We start from the raw sequence: 20,257 nt of genomic DNA, 5'->3' as shown, positions 1-20,257 counted from the left end.
CCAACTTCACATGATCCAAGGCAACAATCTGATTCGGTCTCTCCGTACAGATGGGATGTAAAGGGGCCCTTGCGTCCCTTCGGGGATTCTTGATAACATTGCACACGGAGCATTCAGCACACCATTTCTCTATGTCTCCCCGCATCCCTATCCAGTAAAATCTTTTTCTGACAGTGGCTTCAGTCTTATGGACCCCGAAATGCCCGGACTGGTCATGATAGGCATTCAGGACCATGGCTGCATCTCTTCTAGGGACCACGATCTGATGTATACGATCCCCGGAAACTGGGTCCAGGGAATTTCGGTATACCAACCCCTTGTGCAGGAACAGGCGCTTCCTCTGTCGCCACAGCCGTTTCAATTCATAGTACCCTTGTGTCTTGTGCAGTCGAGTGGGCACTTTCTTGTGGAGGCAATAGTCTAAGAGGTCCCCGATAACCCGGCTTTCGTCCTGAAGTGTCTTCCATGTAGATAAATCTTCAGGGACTTTGAGAGATCCAGGTTCGTCACCCTCCTGGACAGTTAGAGCACTCTGGCTCACAAACCTTCAGTAGAAGGGAAGCATCTCCACATCTTCCCACACATCTTCAGCAGGGGGTGCTTCCCCCAGAGCCATACGTGAAAGTACATCCGCTATTTCGCTGCGGTACTTGATGTGGAAATCATAGTTGGCCAATCGGGAGGCCCAGCGTTGTTCAAGAGCCCCCAACTTAGCAGTGTTCAAATGGGCCAAGGGATTGTTATCAGTGTAGACCGTGAAGGGAGTAGCAGCCAGATAGTCTTTAAATAGTTGGCGTCATTCCTTTCGGCGCCTCGGAGGTGTCGGCTGGCGTAGGCAATTACCCTCTCTTTGCCATCTTGTACCTGAGATAAGACTGCTCCCAGACCTTCGAAGCAAGTGTCTGTATATAAATGGAACGGCAGGCTGTAGTCAGGATACTCCAGAATAGGGGGTTCCGTGAGGAGGTATTTCAGGGCTCGGAAGGCATTTTCTTGATTTTCGTCCCACTGTATGGGTAACCTCCCATTATAATTCTCCCGAGCAGTGCCTCTCAGTAACTCGGTCAAGGGTCCAACAATTTGGGCAAAGTGGTGGATGAAGCGTCGTTAATAACCAGCAAAACCCAGGAAACTTCGGATGTCTCGCACTGTCTTGGGTGTAGACCACTCTCTCACAGCACTCACTTTATCCGGATCAGGCTGGAATCCTTGAGCACTGACAACATGTCCCAGATAGTGTACTTGCGGTTTCAGCAGATGACATTTGGAGGGTTTAACATTGAGTCCATGTTGGATAAGGACTTGGAAAATTTCTTTCAGGTGGTCCAGATGTTCCTGATAAGTCCGGGAATAGACAATGACGTCATCAAAATATAACAGAACACTCTGGAAGTTGAGATGTCCTAAACATCGCTCCATTAAGAGTTGGAAAGTAGCTGGTGCATTGCACAGTCCAAAGGGCATGCTTTTGAACTCGAAGAGTCCCATGGGGGTCACAAATGCTGTCTTTTCTCTATCCTCCTCCGCCATTGGTACCTGCCAGTAACCACTTGTCAAGTCCACTGTGGAAAAGTAGGCGGCGGACCCCAGTGCAGTCAAGGTTTCTTCAATACGGGGGAGAGGATAGGCATCCTTGTGAGTTATGTCGTTCAATTGCCGGTAGTCTACACAAAAGCGGATAGTCCCATCTTTTTCTTCACAAGGACCAAAGGTGCTGCCCAAGGACTCTGGCTTTCTTGAATAACATCTGCCTCCTTCATTTCCACGAGCATCTTCTTTATGGTCTGATACATTCCAGGAGCCACGGGGCGATGCCTCTCCTTAATGGGTGGACTGTCCCCGGTGAGAATCCGATGTTTGATCATCGTGGTCCTGCCAAAGTTTGTGGGGAACTTGCTGAAAGCTTCTTTATATTGTTTCGCTACCTGGATAACTCCTTCCACCTGTTCCCTGGGAGTGTCTTCGTCCCTTATTTGTAGTTGGACCCACCAAGGTTCCGCTGGATTCTGATCAGGTCCTCGTTGGGCCACTTGTGACTTCGAGACCACATCTCTTGCGTCTAAATGGTGCAGTTTAGCCACAGGGGTGTATTTGGGTAGGCGGACGGCAACTTCAGAGAGATTAATGAGTCTTACTGGAACTTTCCCATTACGTACTGTTACCAGGCTTCTAGCTGCTCGCACCAAGGGACAATCTTCCAGCTCCAAGAGCGTTTGGTAGTCTTGATTCTTCACCCCAGGTCGGGCACATCACCAAATAACTGTCTCCGTTTGTGGCTGCAGAGTAACAGCATGTATGTCTTTGAATCCTGACTCGACAGATTTCTCCTTGATGATTCACAAACTTCTGTTCTGCTTGGAGTATTCTGAGGTGGTGTTGCGCAGCTCGCCGGCCTGGAGGTGAAAAGTGAGGGAGAGATGCATGCAGTGAACAGACAATATCATCAAAACAGTGACTCATGATGTTCATCCCTAAGATGAAGTCAGCTGCTCCTCCATCCCTAACACTGGTGATAATCACACCCTGCCTTTCTAACACATGCTCTTTCACCTTCACAGTGGGCTCCCAGTAGCCAAGCCTGGGTACTGGTTTCCCGTTCCCTGCGATTACTCTAAACTCCGCTTCCTTAGGCTCACACAACCTTTCTGGACCCCAATACTTATAGAAAACTCCCTGCGGAATAGTGGACACCTGAGACCCCGTATCTATCATAGCTTGCAACTGGATACCTTCGACTATCACGTGTACATAAGGGCAAGGAGCAACATACATAGACAGTCGTTTCTTGTCGCCGGTTGTTACTGGACCTTCAGCAGCTACTCCTGGGGTGCGGTCCTCGACTCCATGGGATGCCCGTTTAAAGCCCAGCGTTGGCTCTTCCAGTGTCCAGTCTTGTTACAGTAACTACAAACAGGTCTCTGACTTCCAGGCGGTCTCACAGGAGGGGTATCAGGTGGATCAGCAGGGCGGGGGTCAGGTTTCTTAGGTGGGAGTGTTGCAGATCTAGGGGTATTGGGACGGACGGCCATCTCTTTAAAGGCCTTGGGTAACTGTTCAATGTCCTGCTTAATGTCTTGCAAATCAGCTGCCCAAGGGCTAGCGGTAGGTGTTGTAAGAGCAGGCTGAGAAGGGACCGGTGACTGGGGCGAGGGCCCCGGGGATTCTGTAGCGGGGGCACTAGCCTCTTCTGTCTGGGGCCCTGATTCGATCACTTTAACCGCTAGTCTCTTAAAAGCTGGGAAGGCCATGTCGGGATTTTGCACCGCTAGCATCCTGAGTTGGGCTTTGTCCCATTTATTCAATGCTCCCTCTATAAAACGGTCCATCAGCACTCTGTTACCCTGATCTGGCGTGATGCCATACAGCTTCTGCACCGCCTCTAATGCGCTCTGTAAAGCTACTGCATATGCTCTGAGAGTCTCACCTGGTTTCTGACGTCGCTTATATAGCCTGAGGCGTACTTCAGAGGGGGGATGATATTCGAACACCTGTGAGAGTCCTTCAAAAATCTGCGCCACTGTGGCTTTGTCAGCTGCTGGCCAGGTGCGAAGTTCCTCCAAGGGAAGGTCCATGGAGCGGTCCTAGAAGCAATTGTATCTGTTGATGAGGAGGTAATGCATAGAATCCGAAGAGGCTGTAGAACTTTTCTTTAAAGTCTCTCAATGTAAAAGGATCACCGTTGTAGGTGGGAAGCACAGGATTCCCCAAGAAGACAGGTGTGGCAACAGGGGCTCCCAATACATAGGGAGAAGCTGGAGGTGGCCTGGCTGGGTCCTGCTCTGCCTGTGGCGAAGGTCTTGCTGGAATCACAGGGAGAGCACGTTTTTGTGAGGTAGAAAACGTTGGTGAAGGCGGCAGCACCCTTCTGACTAATGGTGGAGACCCCATTGGTGGAGTCACTGGAGCATCACCCTCCTGTTGCTCAGGTGGGGACAGTGGCGCTGCAGGCTCTGACATTTTTATATTGGGTGTGCTGGCCCTTTAAATAAATCTTGGATTCCTAGGTCCCAAGGAGATTCGCAGTTGTTCTCTAATCTGGAACTTGAGAACTTAGATTTTAAATTTGAGAGCGCTGACTTGAAACTCAATTGCCTTCAGTTGAAATTTGAGTGTGTTGATCGGCAGCTGAAGTGACTCTATATAGGACTTCAATTCGGCAATCTGGTGTCTCAGAGTCCCGTACTGTTCCGGCTCCTTACAACTTCCAACCCGCTGTCGCACTCTTTTTTGGTCTCCGGCCCTAGACTCCAACAAAATGGCCACCGCGGCACCGAGGGCTTCAGTGGGCGGGGTCTCTGGATCACGCGCGCAGGAAGGCCCCTCGCTGACTTCAACTCTTTCTCTTGCAACTTGTAACTCCGCTGTACTCTTCGCCTCCCCCCTTACTTTGCATGCGCACTTCCTCCACACAGCACCGTGCGCGCAACTACATATTACATATTTACATATATCTATACTTATACTTATATGAACTTCTATATAGTCATAGACTAACTGAGGGGTGACAAGGGGATAACTACAGAAGAGGGACCCCGAGAGGGACTCTGACTATGGGGACCTCTGCAAAGGTAACGTATAAAATACGGTACCGGGACACCACAGAAATCTAACGCGAAAATTTACTTATTCACAGGATGGGGGATAAGTAGCTGATTGTGGGGGGGGGGGGGTCCAACTGCTGGGTGAGGAGCGTGTGCTGGAGACGGCACATGCACGGCACATGCTCCATTAATCATCAGCGCTCCCATGGAAATGAATGGAACGCTTTCCGTCTACTGGTAGATGACTCATGCCCCTCACTAGGAGCGCCGGGGTCCCATCCTGGAGATCATGGGGGGGCCCCAGCGGTCAGACCCCCTACGATCAGCTACTTATCTCCTACCTATCCTGTGGATAGGGGATAAGTAAATTTCCCCCAAAGAACTCCTTTAACATTATTTATAAATGGAGTTATAACATTGTATGGAAAACTTTGGTTCTTACTTATATGATATTTTATCTTTCTATTTTATTACTCATCTTTTATCTCCAGATATCAGTGCAATAAACAGCCAATTACCTATAAAGTCCTCTTTCCCCGCCACCAAAGGCCACCTCTCCTTTCATATTCTCATTTACTGTTTGATTCATTACCTAGGAATGCTTAAAGATCGACTTTCATCTTCTTTTTTTTTTTTTATTTAAATCCCAGCTCCTTTAATTTCTAACAAATAAATATCTGTATCTTTTTCATATAAACCACAGAGAAGCTGAGTCACGGACATTCTCGTCATTATTCCTATCCATTACAAGTCCAGCTTGCGGCAATTGCTCTGGGATTTTCTTTTATTATATAACTTCCAATAAGACGTCTACAAAGCAAATAGGAATGGCAGCAATGAGAAGTAATTAATATATAATTATGTAACACTGACTATGGACAACAAGAGAGAATCAGGAGAGACTGGACTTCTGGGTTTGGTGTTGCATTATTCAAAAGGAGCGCACAATAGAATTAAAGTCAGTGCAAAGTTATCCAGGTGGAGGGCGATGGACGCAGACACCTGGGTAAACAATTTTTCGGATTCAGAAACTTAGTCATTTACAGATTGAGTGATGCAAAGCGCCAATATATCATTCTACTAAATAGTTCCAGATGCATATAGTATTGGAACATGGCCTAGTCATACACTTACACAGACCCATCCTTGACTCCAGAGGAAGAACATATGGCAGAGCAATGCGGCGTGTGCCTTGTGGTAGAAGGAAACACCTGTATCAGCCAAAGGCACACTTTACCAGGAGAGTTTAAGACTTTCCATAAATCAATAGTACAAGAGAATGTAAGAAACCGTGTAATTTATTTCTCCCCTGCTCCGTTCTAACCTCATCATTCACTCCTAAAAACTGCTGAAATCATAGATGTGCACACCGGGTGTGCTTGGGCACACCCTGATAAGAAATCGCTCACAGTTACACCGTATTTGCATATAAGGGTGTCATATGGATACATAATACAGCAGCACTCCCCTCATAGCTCTGATGGAGGGAGGAGCCACTGGCTCCTCCCTCCGTCACTAGTGGTCTGAAGCCTGTGCGCCTGCAGAGCGGAAAAAAGACATAAGAGTAGCCACACCATGGTAGCTTGAAGCCTGGAGCCTTTGGTGAGTATGTTTTTATAATTTTATATATCTAATCTATATGTCGGGGACCTATACAAAAGGGGGAACTACCAACAGGGGAAAACTATCTATATGGGGGGGAAGTACAGAAATCAATAGTACAAGAGAATGTAAAGAGGCTTTTGGGTGCACAACCTAATGCAAAAGGCCACACATGCCTATGGCTGAAATAAGTCTTAAAACATAAGATTAATTACCCATTTAGTAAGGGATCAGTTATATGCTGCCTATAGAAGTCTATGGAGAGAGAGATAAAGAGACACACAGAGAAATACAGAGAGGCTACTTAAAGCTCCAGTATGTGTTATACCTCATCCCAGTGTTTTATTCACAGCTTACACTGCTCAGGACTGTTTTTTAATGTCTTCCATGCTGCTGCTTCTAAGGGTGTGCTATAGAGATATAGGGCAGCAAGACGCTTCAACTGTGTGTATAGTGTATGGGAGACTTTATACCAGCTAGTCTCTGCCAACTAGCTCAGGGACAATTGAGAGGGGGAAACTGGTGAAAAATGCCATATACAAGTTATATATGGACAATTTACAGTGTTACAGCACATCTTAAAAAGTTTGTTAAAAGGTTGGTGATTGTTTAACTTTAATGTCCATCCTTGAATTACAGGATTTTGTGGTATTAATAGGTCTACTTTTGTTATTATCTGATACTGGGATCCACCATTACTACATAGACATAAAGAGTAAAATGGTACAACTATGTCTTCCTTCAGCCCCCACAAGTGGTGATTAGTGCATACTGTTTATCTAATGAGCTTAATGATAAAACAGTATACTGTTAGATACCAAGTATCACCTAGTGGGGGCTACCTAATTCTTTTATTTAAATTGCCCCTGTCATTTAACAAAACTTTTTAGATTTCACAGAGACAAGTCAAAAGTTTTGATCATTTGGGGACTAGGTGATCAGACCACCACCAATTGTTAGAATGAGTGAGGAGAAGCACTTCATTGTGCATATCACTTCCTGGCTCACTGCGATCTCCTTCCAGGACTTATAATGGAGCGCTATAACTATCAGCTCCTATCATACAAAAATCTGTGTGGCTTATACAACCTTAGTTCAGGTCCTTGTAGAAAGTGGGTACTGTATCTCCAAAAGACAGCTCTATTTAACTCTTAAAGAGTACCTGTCACCAAATAAACTTTTCTAAACTAACTCAGGCTATGTTCCCTAACTACTCCTAACACTCCCCCCACCCTTTAAAAAAAATCAGGGCTTTAAAAAGCTGTGTATCATACCTTTATTCTCGCTCACAGTGAAATCTACCAAAAGGAGAAAGTGGGCGTTTCCCAGCAGCCATGACATCTCTGAAGCCTGCTGGGGGAAAACTTCCACCCTCGCATCATTGCAGTGCTGTGATGAATAGAAGACCTCAAGCTCTGTGCATCTTTCGGTGAGGCTGTTTGCAGCTTTCAGTGAGGCTGTTTGCAGCTTTCAGTGAGGCTCTATGCATGTTTCAGTGAGTCTCTTTGCAGCTTTCAGTGAGGCTCTGTGCAGCTGTCAATCAAATTCATTGCAGAGAAACACTTCCTGAGTTTGGTCTCCTGCCAAGCTATGAGGAGACCAAAATCACTGTATTAATTGTGGCAGGGAACAGAACAGAGCCACCTAGTGGCCGTTTTTTCTATTACATTTTAAACATATTTATGTTGATAATTTTCAGCTCTGACCCCCCGCGATCTGTAACTTATCCCCTATCCTTAGGAAAGAGGATACGTTTTTTAATACTGGAATACTCCTTTAATATGGTTATTTCAACGTAGAATACATATTATCATAACATTAATACTAACTCTAATAATCAACAGGAAAGGGGATAAGAGTCTGATCTGGGGGAGACTCACCGCAATGTTCAGAATGGGCACCCAAATCTCACCTTGGAATGGAGATGCATTTCATGCATGCATGCTACCACTCTATACATTATCTATGAAGCTGCATAGATACTCATCTTGACCTCCAGACCAGATTTTTCAGCCTTAGACTACATTCACACTACAGAATTACCAAGCTGAGACATTTCACTCGGATAATCCAGTACTGCAACTTTCAATAGGATTCTGCTGCACACTGCTGAATTGCTGCAGAAATTCAAATTGATTCTATTAGCAGAATCCACTTGGAAATGCATTGCCATCTATAGAGACAGTACATGTACTGAGCATTCCTAGCAGCTGATCATGGAATGCCTGCCAGGAATTTCTAGTGTAAACCTGGCCTTATTGAGGAACTTCCCATGAGGAATAAAAGCGGGACAAATGTTACCTAATAATGCCCCTCCCTTCCAGATACCCCCATATCAAGAATGAGCTACCCCTCTGATACATACATATTACTCCAACAGGCGGAGTCCTTCTTTGAATTTGGCTTTGCTGAATTTCCAGTCTCCACAGTATTCTCCTCAATATCATTTCGTGACTCAACAAATGAAGATTACTTAGAGGGAAGAAGAGAATGTAGTTGGGCATTCTGACAATCCTGCATTATCTTCCACTCACCTACTTTCCGCTGCAATCAATCTCAAATAGAAATTTCCGCCATCACTCAGTGTCCCTAAGGCTTAGACGTAAGGTCTCCTAACCAATTTTTACGGCTATTTGCGGATTTATTTACTTCCTGTCCAATTATTTCCAATATTCTACTAGGAATGTATTGTATGTTTTTTTTATCCCCATTTCTATGATGCTTTCTCTCTGCTCATAATTACTGCACTTACTTTGTTATCTTTTTGTATTATTATAAGGATAACTTGATTTCCTTTAGGCTTTATTTATCATGAACCCCCCCCCCAGGCTAGTGGCAAGGCAATGTGAGGACACACAGATAAATCCCAAGGAGAATGATAGTATAGAGCCTGACACTCCAAGTGGATCGATCAAAACGTGCAGCTTTATTATGTTATACACGAAATAAAAGCCATCTTGACTCTAACAGCTTAGGCATTCCGAAATAACGTTCTTCATCATAGCATAATAGTGACCAGAAAAACCATTTGTTCTATACCGCCTACTATAGACAGCAAGCCAATTGGAAAACAACCCAATTAAAATCACATTTATGACAACTTCACATCATAAAAAACTTAAAGTGCATTTCTGTACAAAGGATTGTATAAACACATGTACATCTATTATAGGGGCAGTAAAAATATCAAGCATATAATCATAATGATAGATCGCGTCTATGGTTTCAATGGTCAATGTAATTTCAAACAACTTCCCTCTATGTGATTTCTAACATATTTGTAAACTACTTCATTTATCAAAAATAATCCTTAAAGGGGTTGTCCAGCAAAAGAAACAACCTGTGTATGGTGTCAAAAAGTATAATAAAGCAGTTTACTAATATAACATTACTAGCCATAGTGCACAGATTTCTCCATATCAGCCAGGGCCCCTGGACCAAATAAAGCAAGGGCCCCCTGTTAGAGTCGGCCCCTGGCCACACCTCTGCCCTGCCCCTATTCCATCCAAATCCCGCCTCGTGCACCAGTTCTACACACAAAATAAAATGTATATATATGTGTGTATATGCAACATGTTAATGCAGGTTAGATCATTTTCCATGACCAATAATACTGGTATACAAGGAGGAAATATATACCACCACACAATAACTGGATAATACTGCCATACTGTACTAAATAAAACCACTATACACAGACCAGTATTCCCCCATACAGTTCCCATATAGTGGTAGATATCAGCTGTACACAGGATCTGCAGACTATATAAGTGATAGGTGGAAAAATTAATTATTTTATTTTCACGGACCACTGTTCCAAAAATCTGTCAGACACCTGTGGGGTGCTAAAGCTCACTGTATCCCTTACTATGTTCTGTGAGGGGTGTAGTTTCTAAAATGGGGTAACATGTGGTTGTTTTTTATTAACTTTTTTCATTTAAGTCAGAACCGCTGCAACTATCAACCACCCCTTTGCAAACCACCAATTTAGGCCTCAAATTTACATTGTGCTCTCTCACTTCTGAGCCCTGTTGTGCGCCCGCAGAGCACTCTACGTCCACATATGGGGTATTTCCGTACTCTGGAGAAATTGCGTTACAAATTTTGGGTGTCTTTTTCTCTTTTACCTCTTGTGAAAATTAAAAGTAAGGGGCAACATCAGCATGTTAGTGTAAAAATAAATGTAATTTTTTTACCCTAACAGGCTGGTGTAGCTCCCAACTTTTCTATTTATTAAGGGATAAAAGGAACAAAAGCCCCCCCAAAATTTGTAACACAATTTCTGCCAACTACGGAAATACCCTGTAGGCATTTTTATGGGGGGGGGGGGTAACTATGTGAAGGCGTGTGTATATGTGGTGTTTTACTCTTTATTTTGTGTAGGTGTAGTGTAGTGTAGTGGTGTTTTTACAGTAGGTACACACGGATGACTTTACGAGTATCTTGCTGCAAGTTTAAGTCACGGCAGATTTTCCAAAACTCAAACTTGGAGTGGCAAACTGTAAAGCCACCCACGTGCTCTAGCTGTTGCATAACTATAACTTCCAGCATGACCTTTGGTTGTACACTGGGAGTTGTACCTATGCAACAGCAGAAGGCACATAGGCCTCACCTTTTGCTGCCACCTTGATGCTGCTGCTAGTCCCAGGGTCCCGTTCCCGGCGCTGTCATTTAGAGGCCATCATTGCCGGTGAACACGGATGGGCACCCGCTCTCCAGACCAGGGGCAGAGCGGGTGCTGTCAATGACACCGCCCAGCAGAAGCCCCAATCATGCAGTTCGCCGAAAAGAGGGGACCCCCCCTGGACAATGTGCCGGTATGCTTGCTGATAGATATCAGCAGTCATCCCGTTCCGATCACTGCCCAGTGTGCGGCAGTGACCAGAAAAAGGAGGGCATACAGGTATGCTTTTTGTCCGTAAGTTCCAGGACGCAAGAGCGTACCTGTATGCCCTTTGTCCTTTAAGGGGTACTCCACTGGCCAGTAGAGTACCCCTTTAAGTGGAAATGGGGTAAATTATAAGCAAACAGTGTGTCCACATGTTGTCCCACCAGTGGGGTCACTTTCCCTCCTCCAGTGTCCACAGGTTACAAACTGGTCGCATTACAAGAACATTTTTTTTTTTTTATTGCGGCAAAAATTGCAAATTTTTACCATGATTTTTCGTAATCGTGGTAAAACCGCACCATTTTTGCCGTGATTTTTTACAAACATTGTTCTGGTAATGCGACCTGTTTTTAACCTGTGGACACTGGAGGTGGGAAAGTGACCCCACTGGATCCAGTGAACTCATCCCCAGGTGAGGCTCCTTTCACACTATAATGTTGCTCCGTTACAAAGACTCGTTACAATGTCCCGTTAAGAAAACCCTTAAAAACGGCCATTAAAAAAATCCTATTCATGTCTGTTTTTTTTTAATTATCCGTTCTCACCCGTTATAGCCTGTTATGAATAACGGACATTATTTGGGATGAGAGAAAAATAACGTCCGTTATTCATAATGGGCTATAACGGGTGAGAACATATAATCAAAACATCCCATAGACATGAATGGGATTTTTTACGGCTGTTTTTAAGGGTTTTCTTAACGGACATTGTAACGGGTCTTTGTAATGAAGCAACAGTATAGTGTGAAAGGAGCCTTACTTACCTTCATATGAAGCGGCCGCTCTGCTATGTTCCCGGGAGGCCTGTCAGCTCTTGGCCCCTGTCCTCTTCCTGTGCTGGGGGCGGAGCCATAAGTCAGGGACACTTCATCCTTGCGCTGCTGCTGCCTGTCTCTGCTAATGATATGCAGTACAGAAGCAGCGTGGGGATATGTACATAGAAAAAAACAGGGAAAGGCGGCTTGGGGAGGCTTTCAACTGTATGGGCGCGAGTCATCCATAGAGCTGAAAGTAGCGCTTGCCTGACTGGATCCTCAGTAGCTGCAGCCAGCCCTTTAACCAGCTGGGCCCTCAGACCATGTCCAAATGGACCGGCCGGTCAGTCCGCCCCTGGAATCAGCTGAGCTGTCTGGCTTGTAGCTGTGATGTCCCATCACACTCTCTGAAAGCAGAGCTCCTGCTCCCCAATTAACTCTTGTTTGCTGAGGACCAAAACATTAATGTAAAGAGGGGAGATCATATTACTGCTGATAATTGGTATCATCTGTTAAACTATGGGTATCCCTGTAACATGCGGACTGGATTTTCATACAATGTGTGCATAAATAGGGAGTAGACTCAGGAAAACGCACCCTACTGAAAACCTAATATGAACAGTGACTGCCCATGAAACTATAAAATGTTTCAAATCTAATGCTCTAAGAAAGTATACCTAATAAAGATAGAATTGAAGTAGAGAGAAAAATAAAAATAACAAATCTAATATATAATTCTGTAATAATAATAAATAAAAAAAATACTATTATATACACTTGTCCACAGACAGTGCGCTTTATATACTGGCCCACCTGCGTCTATCCCAGATTCTCTCCAAGCCTGGTTTTCAAACTGCTCCTAGACTGTGAGAACGCTATAGCACGAGAACGACATAGCAGGAGTAGGCTGACCTGAGAAGTCTTCAAGAAGAGAAGCACTCACCATCCGTGACAGGACACCTGCCAGCCACCCCAGTACTGCACGGACATTACCAGAACAGCGGTTGATTAGCACACACTCGCCCTGAAGCTGGTGTGTGTACTTCAATGGCAGCGGCTGCATGATAGGGCTGGAGCGAGAACCGGGAGTCCCAGGATCATAACGCGGGAGCGGTGAGCTGTATAGTGTGCCGATTGTGCTCGTTCTTTTCTTTCAGCTCATATTATTTGAGATCATGGCGTGTACTCTATATTGTGCATAATCTATATGTGGAGACTGCTTTGACCGGGATACAGCTAATATCTGTAGTGTTTAATAGGAGAACTATTTTGGAATTTGCACGGAATCTACTAGAAGAACTATTTTGGAATTTGCACGGAATCTACTAGTGACTCTACTAGTAATTTATTATTATGGTTATTCACACCAGAAGGTGGCATACTTGGAGACAATTGCTAGATTTTTTATATATTATATGTTACTTTACGTAGAGTCATTTATCTTAATAGTGTAGCAGTTTTTAGTAGACAAGTGCAATTCGTTTCGGCACGAATGTCTAATTTACCGAATTTTACAGTTTTCGGGCATTCGGACCGATCCGAATGCACGAAAACATATTTTGAACATTCCCGAATAGCGACGATAATACGAATAGCAAAATAATGAATGCATTCCTTATTTACTGAATGCATGCGGTAAATAACGAATGCATTCGTTATCCATAAATGAAAGTAAAGAATTCACTTCACTGTTAATTGTACGACTAAGGCTACGCACTGTGGCCGAAACGCATCACCTGTTTTCCATGTTGGCTGATTGCTGAATAAAGTACCAAGTATTGCTTGAATTGCCACGCTGGACTCTCTCTTCATTTCTACTACATTTGTTGGACTGGGGTCCGGTCCTGTCCGTGTCATGGCGAAGGCACAAGGGTGAGCTGTGTCAACTCTGCTCTGCTTAAAGAATTCATTCTAATTTTTTTATTGGTCCTTGTGCTAACACTGTTGCGCTACACACTGTTTCTGTTACTGTTATCAGGGTGCCTCCAGCTGTTGCAAAACTACAACACCTACCCAGCATGCCCTGAAAGCCAAAGGCTGTCTAGGCATGCTGGGATTTGCAGTTTTGCAACAGCTGGAGGCACACTTGGTACGTTGGCAAACATGCGCTAAGCTTTTTCTTTCATTTTTAACTTACGCTAGCTTTTTTTCAGAAATGGGTTATAGTAGGTCAATGACATGCATAGTAATTGCCGTGGGAACATTTTTCATTCATAAAACCGCAGATTTAATTGGATACTTGCCGTTTAGAACGTTTGGGGTCCCAACGTTCTAAACGGCAATTATCCAATTAAGCCTGCGGTTTTATGAATGAAAAATGTTCCCATGGCAATTACTATGCATGTCATTGACCGACTAACCCATTTCTGAAAAAAGCGAGCAGAATTTGAAAATTAATTAAAAAGCTTTGCGCATGTTTGCCAAAGCATGCCTCCAGCTGTTGCAAAACTGCAACTCCCAGCATGCCCAGACAGCCTTTGGCTGTCAGGGCATGCTGGGTGGGTGTTGTAGTTTTGCAACGGCTGGAGGCACCCTGGTAACAGTAACAGAAACAGTGTTAGCGCAAGTGACATGACATGTTATACATAAATCAAACACATCGATCAAACACATCAATCATTCATACGGCATTCATTCATTCATTCATTCATTTACTCCTTCATTCAACATTACATTATGCATTAACCCCTTAAGGACTCAGCCCATTTTGGCCTTAAGGACTCAGACAATTTAATTTTTACGTTTTCATTTTTTCCTCCTCGCCTTCTAAAAATCATAACTCTTTTATATTTTCATCCACAGACTAGTATGAGGGCTTGTTTTTTGCGCGACCAGTTGTCCTTTGTAATGACATCACTCATTATATCATAAAATGTATGGTGCAACCAAAAAACACTATTTTTGTGGGGAAATTAAAACGAAAAACGCAATTTTGCTAATTTTGGAAGGTTTTGTTTTCACTCCGTACAATTTATGGTAAAAATGACATGTGTTATTTATTCTGAGGGTCAATACAATTAAAATGATACCCATTATTACATACTTTTATATTCTTGTTGCGCTTAAAAAAATCACAAACTTTTTAACCAAATTAGTACGTTTATAATCCCTTTATTTTGATGACCTCTAACTTTTTTATTTGTCCGTATAAGTGGCGGTATGGGGGCTCATTTTTTGCGCCATGATCTGTACTTTTTTTTGATACCACATTTGCATATAAAAAAACTTTTAATATATTTTTTATAATTTTTTTAAAATAAAATGTATTAAAAAAGTAGGAATTTTGGACTTTTTTTATTTTTTTTCGTTGACGCCGTTCACCGTACGGGATCATTAACATTTTATTTTAATAGTTCGGACATTTACGCATGCGGCGATACCAAATATGTCTATAAAAAAATTTTTTACGCTTTTTGGGGGTAAAATAGGAAAAAATGGACGTTTTACTTTTTTATTGGGGGAGGGGATTTTTCACTTTTTTTTTACTTTTACTTTTACATTTTTTTACATTTTTTTTTACACTTGAATAGTCCCCATAGGGGACTATTCATAGCAATACCATGATTGCTAATACTGATCTGTTCTATGTATAGGACATAGAACAGATCAGTATTATCGGTCATCTCCTACTCTGGTCTGCTCGATCACAGACCAGAGCAGGAGACGCCGGGAGCCGCACGGAGGAAGGTGAGGGGACCTCCGTGCGGCGTTATGAATGATCGGATCCCCGCAGCAGCGCTGCGGGCGATCCGATCGTTCATTTAAATCGCGAACTGCTGCAGATGCCGGGATCTGTATTGATCCCGGCACCTGAGGGGTTAATGGCGGGCGCCCGCGAGATCGCGAGCGTCGGCCATTGCCGGCAGGTCCCTGGCTGCGATCAGCAGCCGGGATCAGCCGCGCATGACACGGGCATCGCTCCGATGCCCGCGGTTATGCTTAGGACGTAAATGTACGTCCTGGTGCGTTAAGTACCACCTCACCAGGACGTACATTTACGTCCTGCGTCCTTAAGGGGTTAATAATAAATCACATAAAATTATATTATCTCACCTGTCTTCCAATGTTCCAATCTCTGCGGCTGCCCTCTTTTCCTGCACACAAACGCTCCCGATAATGGTCCCCTGCTTAAAAAAGATTTACCCGAATGTACCCGAATCCCAAATGTATCCGAAAGAAAATAAAAGCCCGAATACCGAATGTATCTGAAAAATCTAACCGAACACCCGAATACCGAATGTATCCGAAAAATCTAAACAGAAAATATTACCGAACCGAAAATTTTATCCACAACGAAAAAACGAAACGAAAAAATTTCTGTGCACAAGTCTAGTTTTAAGTATGAGAAGTGTTTTCTGAATATACTGTATATTTTCGGTTCTGCACCCACAAGGGCCCTGTGTCATGCAGTTCCGTTTTTTGAATGTGACATACTGATTGATATTATTCTAGTAATATTTTAAATACATTTTTATATATAAGAATAGATGTGTAGATCAGCTCTCCCCGAAGCCCTCAGAATCGAGCACGGAAGGGGAACGGGCTATCCCCAACTTGAATATGAAGATAGAAAGTTCCCAGCTCATAGATCTAATTGCCGTCTTTATTCACACAAAGTTACATGGATCACTGGTACAGGACAGGATATCCTGTCCTGTACCTGTGATCCATGTAACTTCATGTGAATAAAGACGGCTATTAGATCTATGAACGAGCTGGGAACTTTCTATTTTTATATATATTTACATATTTTTCTATGTCAATATCCTTGAGCTCCATTATTTGCATTTTTCTGCCAGTTCATGTTTTTATCTTTGGATATTGGAACATTAATGGTGAGCTCGGAATTGTCCTAGTAGATAGAGTGAGCCGGATCTACCTTTTGTTTTAGCTAATGAAAAATATAAGTTAGAATTGCCCATAGATTGCCCTTTCAGTGTCCTCCATTGTCTATCATGTGTTGTATTGTTGTATTATACAGTTATAAGCCATATTGTTATAGGGGAACTCATCTGAATCAAAATCATACTGCTTATTATTCCAAACCTTTTACTTACATTTCCAATTGTTTTTTATTGTCTTGTCAGAATAATGGCCAATTTAAGACGATCAGGAATCACAATCCTGTTATTTCGGCTCTCAAACTAACCGTTTCCTTTCTGCTCAATAGACCATGAGCTTTGTATAGGTGTAACATTGCATCATAGTGCCAGCTAAAGATGGGGCATGGCGAGGCTCAGACACTCTGCACCCTGCCAAACAGCTGTTTGCCAGCCATGGGTCCGAGGTCTTACGATAAAACTGCAGACTTAAAATGCTTTTATGGGCACAGTGTATACAGTGATCCCTCAACTTACAATGGCCTCAACATACAATAGTTTCAACATACAATGGTCTTTTCTGGACCATCGTAAGTTGAAACCAGTCTCAACATACAATGTACAGACAGTCCAGATCTGTGAAACGTGTCAATGGCTGGAAGAACCGACCAATCAGAATGGGCATTTTACTTGTAAAACCCCTGTCTTACTGAAGTGCATGCACTGACTGGTGTCTGGTAGAGCCCCCTACAGCACATGGAGGTATTACATGTTCTGTACACATTACCTGTACCAGGGTTACCTGCTCCTTTGGACACCATGTGAGGGCGACTCTATTACTTTTTTGGGACATTATGTGTACTGTCCTCTACATAGACCAGTGTTTCCCAAGCAGGGTGGCCCCAGCTGTTGAAAAACTACAACTCCCAGCATGCCCGGACAGCCTTTGGCTGTCCGGGCATGCTGGGAGTTGTAGTTTTGCAACAGCTGGAGGCTCCCTGCTTGGAAAACACTGACATAGACAGTGTTTTACAGCTCCCAGCAGATATTTTGTGTAAAGATTTGCTTTATCTATATTAGTTATCTACTTATTTTTCTTTAATTCTCACTTTTTCCTATTTTTGGATGACATTTTGGTGCCTTTAGAACCAATTACCAGGTTTCCATAGCGTTCTGGTCTCAACATACAATGGTTTCAACATACAATGGACGTCCCAGAACCAATTATTATTGTAACTTGAGGGACCACTGTATGTTTATGGGGTTACACTTTAGAGCTGTGGGTTATACCTTAAGGGGACAATAATGTGTTCTTTACATACTTGAGGTCTGGGGGATTCCCAATGTATTTAACTGTGGGATACCTCTGATGGATGTCGCTAATCAATCCTACATAACTATTGTTGAGTGCGAATATTCGCATTTCAAATTTATATTGCAAATTTGCGAATATATTCCCTATATATTCAAAATTACGAATATTTGCTTTTTTCCACATATGCGCATATTCGCCTATTTGTATATTCGCATATTCCTTCTTTTAACTTGTGGGCCAATTAGAATGATGCAAATACACTTGTCAGAGGTTATCAACAACATCCCTAGCAACCAATAGTAAAGTTGCCCACCCCCCACCCCCACTGTTTTCTTCCCCGAATACGCCAATATAATGTGATATTCGCAAATATAGGACAAATATTCGTCTATATATTCACGAAATATCGCGAATTTGAATATGGCCGATGCCGCTCATCACTATTCATAAGTATCAATGTTAAAAAATATATGTATGGTTACATAAATGTATATTTCAACAGTGTATAAATAGCCTTGCATTTAGTTCTGAACACTGTGTGCGCTGCGGGGGTTGTCCACGCCCCCTCCCATAGACTTGCATTGAGGGGGCGTGGCGTAACATCACGATGTGGCATGGTCGTCCCTTGCAGCACACACACAACATTCGGAACTAAATATTCCGAACGCTGGCCAGGGGAGTGCCCCTTTAAAGGACATCTGCAGCAAAACACAACTTATCCCCTATTCACAGGAGAGAGGATAAGTGTTTGATCATGGGGGTCCGACCGCTGGGACCCCCACAATCTCCCAAATGGGGCACCGCATTGCCACTATATGTGAGCGGCTAATGCGCGTAGTGTCGACCTCTCTGAGATTGATGGTATGCCCCCTCCACGCCCCCTCACCATACAGTTCTATGGGAGAGGTGGGGAGGCACGAACTCTGCTTCCTCGCCTCTCCCATAGAGATACATGGAGGAGGCGTGTCGGCCATGAGTCACGATGCGGCCAGCATGCCTCCTGCACGGGAGAGGCGCGGCATAGCCTTGGCCCCGTGCAGGAAATCGTGGGGGGGTCCCAGCGGTCGGACCCCCCCTCGATCAAACACTTATCCCCTATCCTGTGGATAGGCGAAAAGTTGTATTTTCCTGCAGATGTCCTTTAAGGCACAGACTTATCCTAATACACAGGGTTTCTGATGTTGCTGGCTAAGATTTATTCCAAAAAATGAATATTTCACCCTGAAAATATGAATTTCTTAAGACTAACTGGTGAACCACATATGCATACGCAGAGATCACCATTTCATGTATTAAAGTAAAGCATGAAATGAAATATGGCACAGCAGAGAAGCACAGACCTGGTGACTCATATATATATATATATATATATATATATATAGGAAACTTCAGTTCTCTGCCAAACACTGTACAGAACTGGTGAGGAGGAATCTCATCACATCTTACATCCCACTCGCTCTCAAGTAAAACAAAGCTAAAAAAATGGAAAACTTCTATTTATCGTCAAATTCTATAAATGGTACCTGGTGTAAACCAAGACTAATACAGTCATTTACAGAATATAAACAAATGCTAATATATCTATTATTCATAATGCAACCCATAGTTTCCCATAACATCTAAAGGCCCTTTCACATGGATTGGGATGGTGCACTTTCAAAGAATCCAACGTCTCTTCAGACAGCGTGTGTGCATGGGTCTAATGTCCAGCAGATTAATGTACCTAAGAACACTCATTCCTAATAATAGTTTGTTGTACAAGGGCTACAAGAAAGGCCCATTTATCGGCTGATCATGCATCTTTTATGCAGCCATTAAAATTATGCTATTGCCCTGTATAGGCCACTTATTACTAACCTTATAGGCATGATGATACCTGCTTATACAAGGAGCTCTGTTCTCCCTGCTTCATTGAAGCACCCTGTGGGGAATAATCACCCACCCACCCAGAGGTCGCTACACCCATTGATGCAGACAGGCTTCCTTTGAACACCTGACTAGTGATGTAATGTCCTGGGTTGCACTGTAACCTGGGAAAACCTGAGACGACACTCATTTTGTATGCTGTTAAAAATAAACATCAGGGCACAGATCACATAAGAATTATGAGACTGCCATAAAACACAGGTACAGACACTATATTATGAGCTACACTAACGTTACAGTCCTTGTAGCATAGTCAAGTAGAAAAAAAATCCTGGAATATCTCTTTAACACCCAAAATCAGTGTTTCCCAACCAGGGTGTCTCCAGCTGTTACAAAACTAAGAACTCCCATCATACTTGGACAGCCTTTGACTGTCTGGACCTGCTGGGAGTTGTAGTTATGCAACAGCTG

At 43.4% G+C, this 20,257-nt stretch overlaps 1 protein-coding gene across 1 annotated transcript in view; it reads right to left on the bottom strand.

Annotated features, from left to right (window-relative positions):
- The window catches only part of C2H11orf87 (chromosome 2 C11orf87 homolog), a 152,171-nt gene that overhangs the window by 126,790 nt on the left and 5,124 nt on the right, over positions 1 to 20,257 (bottom strand). The window contains exon 2 of the mRNA XM_056561670.1: positions 7,418 to 7,731. The gene's annotated coding sequence lies outside the window, so the exon portion shown is untranslated. The remainder of the gene's footprint in view (positions 1 to 7,417; positions 7,732 to 20,257) is intronic.

The sequence above is a fragment of the Hyla sarda genome, chromosome 2 (assembly GCF_029499605.1).
Source record: "Hyla sarda isolate aHylSar1 chromosome 2, aHylSar1.hap1, whole genome shotgun sequence".
Classification (NCBI taxonomy): Eukaryota; Metazoa; Chordata; class Amphibia; order Anura; family Hylidae; genus Hyla; species Hyla sarda.
The sequence above is the reverse complement of the archived record's forward strand: the minus strand, read 5'-3'. Positions and strand labels throughout refer to the sequence as shown.